The sequence below is a fragment of the Protopterus annectens genome, chromosome 7.part0 (genome assembly GCF_019279795.1).
Source record: "Protopterus annectens isolate FY-2018-M chromosome 7.part0, PAN1.0, whole genome shotgun sequence".
Classification (NCBI taxonomy): domain Eukaryota; kingdom Metazoa; phylum Chordata; order Ceratodontiformes; family Protopteridae; genus Protopterus; species Protopterus annectens.
The window spans coordinates 1,664,254,326-1,664,267,696 of NC_056739.1; the positions used below are offsets into that span (position 1 = coordinate 1,664,254,326).

At 41.6% G+C, this 13,371-nt stretch overlaps 1 protein-coding gene across 1 annotated transcript in view; it reads right to left on the bottom strand.

The window, feature by feature from the left end:
* The window catches only part of CACNA2D2 (calcium voltage-gated channel auxiliary subunit alpha2delta 2), a 5,241,953-nt gene that overhangs the window by 2,127,502 nt on the left and 3,101,080 nt on the right, over positions 1 to 13,371 (bottom strand). The window lies entirely within an intron of this gene.

Sequence of the window (13,371 nt, forward strand, 5' to 3'; positions counted from 1 at the left end):
ACTGTGTATTGCATAAAGCTATTCATAAATTCTATTTAATAAAATATACAAATTTATATTCATAACCTATTGTTTCCTCCCATATACTAACTACATGGATACAAACTCTTTCTCCCGGTCCCCCTTTAATAATATACATCAAATATGTAGTCTAGGAACCCCAACAATTGCCAAATAATGAAACACAGAAAATGGTTCCAAGATGAAATAAGTGTCACGTTCCAATTGGTTGAAATCTTATTTAATGTAATATACAAAAAATACAGGTTGAGCGCTTTCATCTACTGTCCGTAGATTTCATCAGAACACTAATCAATTGTGTCAATCCCTTTTATACTGGTAAATTCCCGCCCTTGGTAAAAACAATTAAATAATTACTATAGACTGTGAATATTTTAAAAGAACATACACACAAAAAATATGTATATGCACAAATTACATGTATTCCAAGAGACATCTAAAATTCAAATACATCCATTCTTTCTATAACATCTATATATCCTATTATATATACATATATATTATATGTATATATATATATATATACATATATATTATATGTATATATATATATATATATATATATATATATATATATATATATATATATATATATATATCCTATTATTATTATAAACTAAAAACTGTTGTAATGCCAGACTAGGGGTGAATGTATAGTTTCCTATTCACACATCTAGGCTAGGTTGTTTTGGAAGATAGCTAGGAAGCAAATTTATTTAATATAAAGGGGAAGTCTGTTTCAGTGGATAGGAATTCCTGCCAGTAGGTTCTGTGTAGATTCTATTAGAGGTTTATGTCTCTTGAGCAGGCATCTGTGGTGTTACAGGTTTTGCAAATGTGCACAATGTCACACAGGCCTGTGAGCATTTGAGTCATTGTAAAACATTCAGGGGTCACCTGTAGCAGTTTATAGGAGACAGAAAGAGCCCACTTAAAGGCATTCCACTTAGGTCACAGAAATCAAGCCTATGATTATTTATTTTTTTTCTTTCAAGTTGGATCATTTTTGGATAGATGCATGTATAAGTGAACATTCTAGGTTCCTAGTTTCATAGGTGTGTACTAGGCTAATGATCACTGGGGCCTATGTAAGCCTAACCAAGCATTCATAATATATCCCACAAAGTTTATGTGCCCTAGACGTTATTATAAGGAGCATATATATAAGCTAGACCAGAATGTATAGGCTACTATAGGCTGCTGGAATGACAAGAGAACAGTGAAGGGACAGCACAATCTAGCTCTGATGCCACAGAAGGAGAATACAGGACTGCGATAATCCAGCAACACAACTGGTTCCATTAGAGATACAACAGTAATACAAAAACTAAACAGCAGTAGCTTAATTAAAGACTTGTATATCAATAATGTGAACAAGCTGTACAAAGTGAGTTATACAAAAGACACAGAGGCTGGCTGAGCTGCAAACACTGACTGACTTTGCAATGTGGGAACAGTCAGCGGTGCTCCTAGATTCCAGTGCAGTGTGCAACTATGTGCAACTGGTTTGCCAATGGTACTCCAGTGTAGCAGTGTGCAACTAGGTGCAACAGATTTGTTAACAGTACTCCACTGCAGCAGTGTGTAACTATGTGCAACAGATTTGTCATTCATACTGTAGTGCAGCAGTGGGCAGCTAGGTGCAACAGTTTTGTTAATGGTACTCCAGTGCAGGAGTGTGCAGCTATGTGCAACAGATTTGCTAATGGCACTTCAGTGCAGTAGTGTGCAACTATGTGCAACAGATTTGTCAATGAAACTCCAGTGTAGCAGTGTGCAGCTAGGTGCAGCAGATTTGTTAATGGCACTCCAGTGCAGCAGTGTGCAACTATGTGCAACAGATTTGCCAATGGTACTCCTGTACAGCAGTGTGCAGCTAGGTGCAATAGATTTGTTAATGGCCATCCAGTGCAGCAGTGTGCAACTATGTGCAACAGATTTGTCAATGGTACTCCAGTGCAGCAGCATGCAGCTACGTGCAACAGATTTGTTAATGGTACTCCTAAAGTCTTATACAACATCGTACTGACATGCACATTTTTAACAATGGTTTACAACACAATTTATGGAACATCCAATCAGAGGAAAAACTACCACCAAGTACATGTGCCACATGAAAGTACACCATCTTGAATAGAGCTGTTGCATCAGTTCATGGAAGTAAATGCCTGTTGCCATTGAAGCAGTCCTTAGCAGTTCACAACATCATTACACAAGGCACAGCATTTCCCAGGTGTTGTAAGAAGGGTATTGGGTTCACATCTGGCATTCACATCCAGCAATTCCATTCACACAAGTTAGTCTTGTTGCAATCTAACGCAATACAGTACATCTTGTAAAGACTACAAGTTTGATCAAATAATCAAGAGCACAGAAGCAAATTGAAATCCCTCTGCTATGCAATCAGTAGCAACTCTGCATAAAAATACCAACATGCCTTACTCTCACTGCGGGCAACCTACAATCCCAGTTTCAAATGAACAATATGCACCATGTTAGAAAAGAGAAAATTTCTAAAATCAGCACTAATATCGTACAAGTAAGGGCAAAAGTAAAAAATCACTACCAAGGTCCTGTGAGAATGGTGTTGAGGTAAAATCTGGCAACACAGTTTAGGCTTGTTTGTCCTGTCCAGCTCAGAAAAATGGAGTGGAAATATATCAAACACTATAAATTTAATAAAACAATGAAAAGCCAAGAGCACACAAGCAATCACATTTTCACCATGATATGAACAATAGCAATTCACTTTAGAAACAATATGAAAAATAGCAAATTCACTTTAGAAACAATAGCAGTTGTCTTTGCCCTCAACATGGGGTAACCCACTTGACTAGTTTGAATGCAAAAACACTACAGCAAAAAAAAGAACTTTTAAAATCAGCACTAGTGTCATATAAGTAGGGAAAAAAGTCACGTATTGTGTATTTTCTGGGACTGATACTGAATTTAAATCTGACAACTCATTTCAGGTGTATTCATATTGTTCCAGGCAGGCATTGTAAAATAGTGGCATCTGCATAAATTATAAGTTTAAGCAAACAACAAAAGCACATGACTCAATTCAATTTCACAGTGATATCTAACCACTAGAAATTTTGCTGCAACCAATAACAATATCCCCTACTCTTACTAAGGGGCAGCCTGCTCGACCAGTTACAAAAGCTATATACATACATGCAGCACAAAACTGAGCTTTTAAAATCAGTACTATTACACTTTTGGTAGAAAAAAATAAATAAAACTCCACTTCACAGGTTTAAAGGGTTAAGCACTGAGGTCAAATTTGGTACTTGGTTGTATAATCTGTATTTCAAATGTCTACTGTTTAGGGTACAAACAATTAATCATCCTAGAATGGTGAAGCTGCTAACATTTTTGAGAGCACATCAAGAGAATAAACATTTAAATAATATTTTACAAGTTGAAATAAAGTTTAAGCTTCAGAAACTGCTTACAATCCCTACTCTTTATGCTACTAACAAATGAACATTCTAGTTGAAGTATGTTACCAATACACTATATGCTAAATATGTCAAATACTAACACATATTCCTGAGATTAGGGAAAACATGAGTCTGAGTTACTCATAGGCTCATAAATCCATAGGTGGTTACTAGACTAACGACCTCACAAGGTCTTTTTAAGTTAGCCATGCATCCCCACATATAAATGCCAGGAAAATTACCCAGGGGCATATAGTTACTGTATGTTTAGGTGGCAAAGGATTTCAAAGTTGTTTCTGTCCAAAAGGGAGATGGGTGTGATTCCAGGAGTACATTTCTGATTTCCCATCTATTTGTCCAGGTTAAGTTTGAATAGGTGAGGGATGAACATCACGTAGATGGTAAGACTGTTCCAAAGCAGGGACAGTCTCTAAGACACATATTTGTCCCTCCCTCCCTCCATGTTCTGTTTATGTTACAAATGAGGTTTAGGTCTTTAGATTGGTTATCTCTAATGTTGTTAGACTTATGATGTGCAGCTAGTCCCTCAGTACTGGATCACATGATACCTTATAAGCCTCTCAGTAGTCTGTAGGTGACTAAGTATAAAGGTAAGGTCATGTTGCACTCTGCATATTCGTTGTGGTTTACAGCTTGTATTGTTTGTTTTAAGGAACCTCTATGGCATTACCATTGTTGTATATGCCTGGTAAGGTGCATACTGAAGGGAGTATTATGCTTAGTGGCTGGTCTAATGAGGGGTGAGCATAATGGGATAATGTCATCTTTGGATCTGAATGTCATACCCTTGCTAATGAGTTGCAAAATACAGAATGATAACTTTACAGCAGTGGACATGTGCTAGTTGTAGACTGGGTCACTGTCTACATGTTCCCAATACCCTAAACACTGGGTCTATCCATAGGGGTGCATTGAGTTTGTGGTAATTCCCATGAGAAGCCAACTTTCTAGAAAATATTATTACATATTTTTTGACATTCAATTTTATATCACGGCTTTGGAACCAATAATTAGTTGGAGAATATTATTGTCTTTGAGGGCTCTATAATCAATCTGAGCTTGCAATCATATGCAAACTTAGTCAGCCACAGGCCTTTAATGTTAGCTTTGACTTCCAAAAAGGAGTGGCCCCCAGTACTGAGCTCTGAGGAACTCAACTGGTGACTGGCCTTTTTATGGAGGTAGAGTCCTGTATATTGACTTTGTATCCTATCTTTCAGCCAGCTGCCTAACCAAATTGTGACATAAGGGTACACTTCTAGTTTTGTGAGTTTGTCAACAATAATTAAATGAGGAATAGTGCTGTATGCTTTGGCAGGTCAAGATAGGAAGTGAGTACCATTTTGCCATCATCCACAGCTTTGCTGACTTTCACAAAGAAGTTCATCAGGTAGAGCAGGCATGATCTGCCCTTTACAAATCCAAACTGTTTCGAATCCAGTATCTAAAGATTCCCTATATCTTTGTTAACAATATCCACAATAAATCTTTCCATGGTTTTGCATATGAAGCTAGTCAGACTTATTGATCTTTAATTACCCATCTCAGTAGATGGCCTACTTTTGGGCAGTAGGATAACTGTTGCTTTCCTCCAGTTGCTAGTCATGAAGCCAGTTTGGAGGCTAAGGTTGAACAAGGATACTAAACATGGCAGCTATGTCATATTTCATGCTACGCAGGAGACAAAGTACAGTTGTGTACACTTACCATAAATGTAGATGTTTGAGTGTATTCACTGTTGCAGTCATCACCTGTGGGTTATCCCTGCTCTGGTAGCCTTTGGTCAGCCCGAATACCAGAGTCAATGTTTTTGTGTGCCAGCTGCTGTCACCTGTAGTCTGACATCAGGCCATCAGTGCTATAAAGCAAGGCAGCCGACATCATTACATAATTTTTTCTTGCCCTAATCTGTCAGAAGCACAAGGGAAAAGAGAGAAGTGGTACTGGTGGCTAAAAAGCCACCTTGTGAAGCTTATGTCCCCCTTGGGGAAAATGTTAAATGGGGGATGGAGGGAGGGAAACCAAGACTGCAACAGTGACTACACTCAAACATCTACATTTATGGTAAGTGTACACAACTGTACTATATTCTTTGTGTTTCACTGCTGCAGTCATCACCTGTGGGAGGATTGCCAAAGCTGAAGAAAAGGGTGGAAGGATAGGTTGAGTCCTAGGTACAGGTCAGGTGGCCCTGCATAAATGCAGAGGGAAACCCTGCCCTAGACTTAGAAAAGAGAGTTAGGTGGTAATGCTTTGTAAAGGTATGGACAGAGGTCCAGGTGGCCGCTTCCAAGATGTCCCTGATAGGTACTCCTCTGAAGAAGGCAGTGGATGTGAAGGTTGTCTAGTAGAGTGGGTACAAATAGACTTAGGGATGGGTTTCCCATGTCGTCTGTAGCAGAAATGGATACAGTATGAAATCCATTTGGAAATGGTTTGTTTGGAGATGGGCTTCCCCTCTGCCCCTGGAGCAAAGCTTACAAGAAGCTGGTCTGTTTTTCTGAATGGTATCTGAGTTGTCTGTGCATGTCTTGTGAGTGTAAAATCCCCCCCCCCCTGTTTTGAGGGTTGGGAAAGAAGGTGGGAATGTGTATGGTCTTGTTAAGGGTCACATCAGATACCACCTTGGGCATAAAGGAGGGGTTAGTCCTCAAAAAGACTCTGTCTGCATGGAAAATTATGAAGGGCTTGACAGCCATAAGGGCCTGAAGTTCTGAGACTCTTCTGGCTGAGGTGATAGCTAGTAGGAAGGCAGTATTCCAAGAGAGGTATTTCAATTCTGTTGAAGTGGCGGGTTTGAAAGGAGGTAAAGTTAGTTTCTTTAACACATGATTCAGGTCCCAGGGTGGTGTTGGAGGCCTTCTGGGAGGCCTGATATTAGAAGCCCCTCTGAGGAATTGCTTAATCAAAGGATGAAAGAAGAGGGGTGGGTTTGAATCATAATGGGCAGAGATGGCTGAGGCATGGATTTTAATAGAGGAGAAAGACAGGCCACTATTGAGCAACTCTGCTAGGTAATCCAGGATGAGAGTGATGTGATCCCTTTTGTTTGTTTCCAGGAGCAGAATCTTTTCCATTTTCCTGCATATGATTTTCTTGTGCTGGGCCTTCTGGCCTCTGTGATGATGTCCAGGACCTGTTTGCTTAATAGGTACTCCTTGTTAGTTTTTAGTGTATAAGCTATGCTGAAAGTTTGAGTGTCTGCAGGTCTGGATGCAGTACCTTCCCTGTCTCCTGGGTCAAGAGGTCTGACATTAGGGGAAGCAGCTTTGGGGTCTATAAGGTCAGACTGCATAGTAAGAAGTACCAATGCTGTCTGGGCCAATCTGGAACAATGAGGATGGCCTTTGGTCTCTCCTTTCTTATTTTGATCAGAACCTTGGGAATAAGGGGCAGAAGAGGGTATGTGTACACAAAGAGGGAGCTCCAGGGGAAGGTCAAGGCATCCACCTTCCATGCTAAGAGGTGATACTCCCTGGTACAAAACTTGTGCAGCTGGTGGTTGAGGTGCAAGGTAAAGAGGTCCACTTCTGGGGTTCCCCACTCCTGGGTGATTTGTAGAAAGGTTTCTCTGTGGAGCTGCCATTTGTGGGGGTCCAGTTAGTTTCTGCTTAGGTGGTCTGCCAGTGTGTTGTTGATCCCTGATAAGTATTGGGAAATTAGGTGTAGCCCGGTGGAGGTGGCTGTAAGCCAGACACTCATGGCTAACCTGCACAGGGGGTAAGATTGGTTGCTCCCCTGCTTGTTGATGTACCATATTACTGTGGTGTTTTCTGTTTTTATAAGGAGGACCCCTGGCCTGAGATGGGGTTGGAAAGAAGTCACAGCCTTTTGCACTGCCATCATTTCTTTCTGGTTGATGTGCAAGTGAGGTTGCTGGGCATGTCACCAAAGAAGCACCTCCAAGCCCAATTGAGTGGTAAAAACACAACACAAGTTTAATAATCCAAAAGACAGCACAAATACAACATGCACAAAATGCTTTAACTGTTTCACTGCATTTTTCATTCCCACTGGAACTTCATCAGATGCAAAACAGTTAACCAAAATTAGTTACACCTTAATATACTCAGTTTAAAAATTAATTATCCAATCCAATCCATTTCAACAGATCCTATTAAATATTCATAAGGACCTGCTGACACATCTATGAATATTCATGAAGTCTATAAGATACCTGAACTTTTTATTTCACTCAAATATCATTAAAAATATTAATAACAATGTGAATACTTCAATTATTCAATTGCTTATATAAATTCTACACAATATATGCTTGACCTGATGCACATACAATTTAAATTACACATACAAAAATTATAAAAAGATTTATAAAAAGATCAATACAAAATACTTATATGTTAGCCCCTAGCATTGGAATTCTATTAACACTGCTGTCATTTGGATTATTAAACTTGTGTTGTGTTGTCACCACTCAATTGGGCTTGGAGGTGCTTCTTTGGTGATATTTTGTTGGAGTTTGGCTCTCTTAGCACCCTTTTCTCATTTTTTTTGAAGTTGCTGGGCATTCCAAAGGCCTTGGGTACACCTACCTGCTAGGTGAGTGCCCCAAGCAATATCTGAGGCACTGGTGGTGATGGTCTAGTTGGAAGGGTGGAGGATGAAGGGAAGACCCTTGTTCATGGCACAGGCCTCTACCCACCAGAGAAATTCTGCCCTTATACAAGGGATCAGAAGGAGAGTGGTCTCTAGGGACTGAGAGGGCTGACACCAAAGGTTCTTTAAGTACCACTGAAGTTTTCTCATGTGACACCTGGTGAGAGGGATGAGAAGGATGCAAGATGCCATGTATCCCAGGGCTTGCAGGAACCTCCTCACAGTGAGGTGACTTCTGGAAGCCAGCTGGGTGAAGTAAAGAGGCAGGAAGCTCTGCTTTTCTGGGGATAGGAAGGCCATTTGGGTTACTCTGTCTAGCACAGCTCCCAGGAAAACAATTTTTCTGGTGGGGTTTTGCTTTGATTATTTTCTCATTGATGGTGAACCCTATGAAAGTTAGAAGTGATTTGACAAAGAGAAGGTCCTGGTGCAACTTTTCTTTGCAGTCTGCCTGAATGAGGCAGTCGTCCAGTTAAGGGTAACTCTGTATATTTCTCTGTCTGCAGAAAGCTATAGCTGGGGCCAAGCATTTAGTGAATACTCAGGAAGCAGTAGATAAGCCAAAGAGCAGTGCAGAGAACTGAAAGAGTTGACAGCCTGCTCTGAAGCACAGGAATTTTCTGCACAATTTCCTGATGGGGATGTGGAGATAGGCATCTTTGAGGTCTAGTGACACAAGCCAGGCATTTTGTGTGAGCATAGGCAGGAGCTGCTGCAAGGTTAGCATTTTGAATCTGGGGACCACCAAGGAGATGTTCAGTTTGGATAGATCTAGGATGGGGTACCAAGTGCCCTCTTTTCTGGGAACAAGGAATAGTCTGGAGTAAAAACCTTTTCCTGTTTGATCTGGAGGGACAGGTTCTACTGCCCTGTGGGAGATTAGAGTTTGGACCTGTTTTAAAGCCTCTGCCCACTAGTTTGGGGAGGAGGTCTAGGTACCCTCTTGGAATAGGGAGCTCGCTGAAGGAAAATCTGTATCCCTGAGAAATGAATTTTAAGACCCACTGGTTCTTGGTTATAGAGACCCAATTTTCCTTGAAGAGGGTGAGCCTTCCTCCTAGTTTTAGATGAGTGAATGGAGGGCAGAGGGGGTAGGGAGAGTCATTGTGAGTGCTTGCCATAGAAGCTTGGCTTAGAACCTCCTGCCTTAGCGATGGAAGTGGTCCATTGTTTGCTTTTTTGCTGGCCCTGGGATAGGGACCTGGATGGCTTGTCCCTGCGGGGCTTACCTTGGCCCTGTCTGCTAGGTGCAGGGAAGGCCCGGTGCTTAGAGGGGCAGTTCCTGCTGAATCTGGGAGGTTGGACTTGAAATAAATCTTTTACTGTTTGCATAGATTTTGCTTTGTCTTCCATCTTTTTAAGCACCTCTTCTGCTTTTTCCCAAACAGGCGCTCTTTATCTAGGGGTGCATCAATAAGTTTAGATTTGACAAGATCAGGGAGAGGTTGTTCCTTCAGCCATGCATTTCTTCTAATAACAGATCCTATCATTGCTGTCCTGCTAGAGGCTTCTAGGGTGTCATATCCACATTGTAATGAGTGTTTGGCCACTTGACAAGCAGAGTGTAGTAATTCTGCCAGTACTTTTGAGTTGGCATCATCAGGAGAGCTAGCAATCTTCTGTTTTAATTGTTCCAAAGTGTGTTGTTGATATTTTAACATATGGAACTGACAATTGAGTGCTCTGATAGCTAAGGTTGCAGAGGTGTATATTTTCTTACCCCATCTGTCCAGAGCTCTGGAGTCTTTGTCAGAAGGAAGAGGATTCTTGGCAGAACTAGTCTTAGCTCCTTTGGATCCCTGTGTAATGACCTCAGGGTCTGCAGCAGGATTCCTGTACAGGTATTTGTGAGAATCTGGTACTCTGTAGTACCGGTCAGGTTTAGTTAGAGCAGGAGGCAGGGCATCAGAGGCTAAGCTGGATTCATGGAAAGCATCATCCACCACTTCCTGAATATGTGGGATGGCCAGGGGTCCATGCAGGTCCAGAAACTCTTGTTTCTTTGACTGTGGGAAGTCTTGAGATTCCCACTGAAAATGCTCCATGAGGAGTGAAGGGTTTCCCCAAAGGAGAGGTCCTCTGGAGGGGAGGCAGATGGTATGATTCCTCTGCATCTGAATCCTCATAAACAGTTAAGGGATGTTGTTCCTCTTCAAAAACAGAATAATCAGAGTCCAAAGACTCTTGGCCTATCATAATTTCTGGAGAAGGATGCCTTTTCCTTTTTGGAGTGGGGGCCTGAGTACCTGGGATAAGGGAGATGAGATCCTCTGCCATTTTAAACATTTGAGCTTGGTGTGAGGTAGCAATAGCAAGATGGTGGCTAGAAGCAGATTTCCTAGGTGTGGCCTAGCTTCAAGGCCGGAGAGAATCCGTCAGTCTCTGAGAAGCAGTAGTCGGATGAGAAAAAGTCAGTTTTTGTCTAGAATTGGTAGTGCGGAAGGCCTCCTTGGAAGCTGGTGACTGCGTCGTGGCTCCAGACCCAACCGAAGCAGAGACAGCCAAAGGCTCTGAAGATGAAGTGGATTTCTGTAGCATACTGGAATCCAAAGGGGTCTCAGCAGAGGCCTGCATAGAAATCAAGTTGGGCATCAGGGGCTGCGAAAGCGCCTCACTAAATTCCGGAGAACTGACGACTTGCTGAGCGGTAGCATCATCGGAAGGCTTAGCCTTGTGTGGCCTGTCTTTATCTTTAAATTTTTTTGGAATGTCAGCAGATTGTTGACTGACAGACGCCATATCAGAATTCGAAGATGGAACACGAAAATAATTGTCTACAAAAAGATCTCTATGGCGAATGGTTCTCGCATTAAAGAGGGCACAGAACTGGCAATGAGGGACATCGTGGTCTGGGGCTAATCAAGTGTTGTAGTAAGAATGAAAGTCTTGGTGTGGGATCTGCTTTCCACAGGTGAGGCAATTGCTAACTTTTTTGAACATTGGTGAGAGCAAGAACAAAGGGTCCCCAATAGGTACTTAGTTTTAGACATTTTCTGCTGAAAATCAACTTCTAGTAGCGACCGACCAGCACTTGTGTGAACTGCTTTTGCTACGGGCTCCACAGCAAGAAAGACTGATGTAATGACGTTGGCTGCCTTGCTTTATAGCACTGATGACCTGATGTCAGACTACAGGTGATGGCAGCCAGCGCACAAAAACATTGACTCTGGTACTCGGGCTGACTGAGGGCTACCGCAGCAGGGATAACCCACAGGTGATGACTAAAACAGTGAAACATGAAGAACATCTTGGGATATTATCAAGGCCATTGATGTCGTATTTTTTGCTTTGGAAAGCACATTGAGGACTGGTTCACTACTGATAGCTATGGGAATTATGGTCAAGGATATCTCTTGGGAGTTGTCAGGGGGGGCAGAGGGTTGAAACTGGATCTGAATTTGTCAGCTAGTAGGTTTTCTATATCCTCCTGCTCCAGATAGCAGATTCTGTATACAATTAGTTCAACAAACTGTTGTGTGTTACCTTTGAGGTTGAGTACATAATTGAACACAGCTCTATGGTTGTCCTATTCCTGTGAGGCTATCTTTATCTCAGATTTGGCTTTGTTGGATTTAATAAGTCTGTTTGTTTAGTTTGGTGACTTTTTTTGCCTTCCTGGGCACTGTACCTCAGCATTGAAGAAGGATTTCTTTCTCCAACTTTTTAATTCCACCAGGGTGTTTTGTTCTTTGAGTTAGTCCTATTCTAATTGTGAGTGGTACAGTTGCCTCGTTGCAGTTATTTATATGACAGTATAGATATTGTGTAAACAATTCTGCTATGGCAATGGAGCTCACATGGTTTGGGGGGAGGGTTTGAAATGTTGCCAGAATGTCGCTCAGTACCTGCTGGTTTGCTTTGGAATAATTTCTAAATGTACCAGCATTGGATGTCATGTCAATTTTTTAGTGTGATATCAAAAGAGTCCGCCTTCTGATTTCACCTGACCAGAGAAGATGTAATTCTCAGGTGAATGCAAAGTTTTCCTGCGTCTGGGAGGATCAGATCAGGGATGTCACATCTCCTAGTGTATATATGGCTTGGCTGTTTCTAGAGAATTTGTGTTGACAGAGTCTAGTAATCTCTGGACATGCAAACTTGATGTTATGTATGACTTCTAATTTATAATGGGGTAGCTGAAGTCACTCAGGGCTGTAGTGATCGGGTAAGTGCAGAGTAACTCCAGTACCTTATGTATGTTGTATGTGGTATAGGTTTTCTCGGGCATAGAGGGGGAGCTATAGCTTGCCATGATATAGTTTAAGATTTTACTATGGTGAGATGGATATCAAGTAGTTTAAGTGGGTCATACTGCTTGACCAGTCTTGAAGCATAACTGTTTTCTGATGAATATTGAGATGCCTCCACATTTTGTCTCTTTCCATGTAGTAGCTAGTTTAAGTGTGTGAAAGCATTGCAGTATTGCACTGGTGGTGGTGGTGGTGGGCGGGGGGGGGGGGGGTCTCTGCAGGTTTAAACCAGTTTTCCATAACTACACAGACATCTACATTTGCTGGGTAAGGAGGGCTTGGAGGCAGAGGCGTTTTCTGTTTAGACTCCTGGGATTGAGCAGTTATAACTTCAGGTTGTCCTGAGTTTGTTGTGCTACACTGGAAAATTTATCAGATGGTATTGCTTACAAAAGGCAATATGAGGGCAAACAAACTTTTAGCTAATATTCAGAAGACTAAAGGGGACCAGTGTAGACCATCCTTGGTGGATCAGCATGATCTGTCAACCATATACTTCCAAATTGACAAATATTGTACCCCCTTCAAATGACACCAAAAACTAAGCCAATTTTTAAAATCAATCGGCTTGCCATATTCAGTCATCATTTTCTTTGAAGGGTGAAGGTTCATACCAGCCTGAGACACAAAGTCCAAGAGCTCTATCATGTCTGTCTTCATGTAGTCAAAAAAGGTAAATCTCTGCTCATTTATATGCAGATCAACAATGACAGCATCATACTGGTACATGTGGTTCAATGATTTGACCATGTATATGATCTGGCTGATCCTGTCCCCTGACAGCCAGCTGACCACAGCTCCTTGCTCAGGTTGGTGAGTGGAACATCTGTGTATCTGTCAATGAACTCACCTATGACTAGAATGTTAGCTTGTGCGGAGGTTTGCTTTATGAACTTATGGGATGAGATGCCTTGAACTGAAGCTGTATGTGTCATGGTGGGTGTTGCTTTGGAAGAGTGTTTCTGAAACTGCTAAGGAACCCTAGTGTTATTGATGCAGCTAGGAAGCCTTTCTGG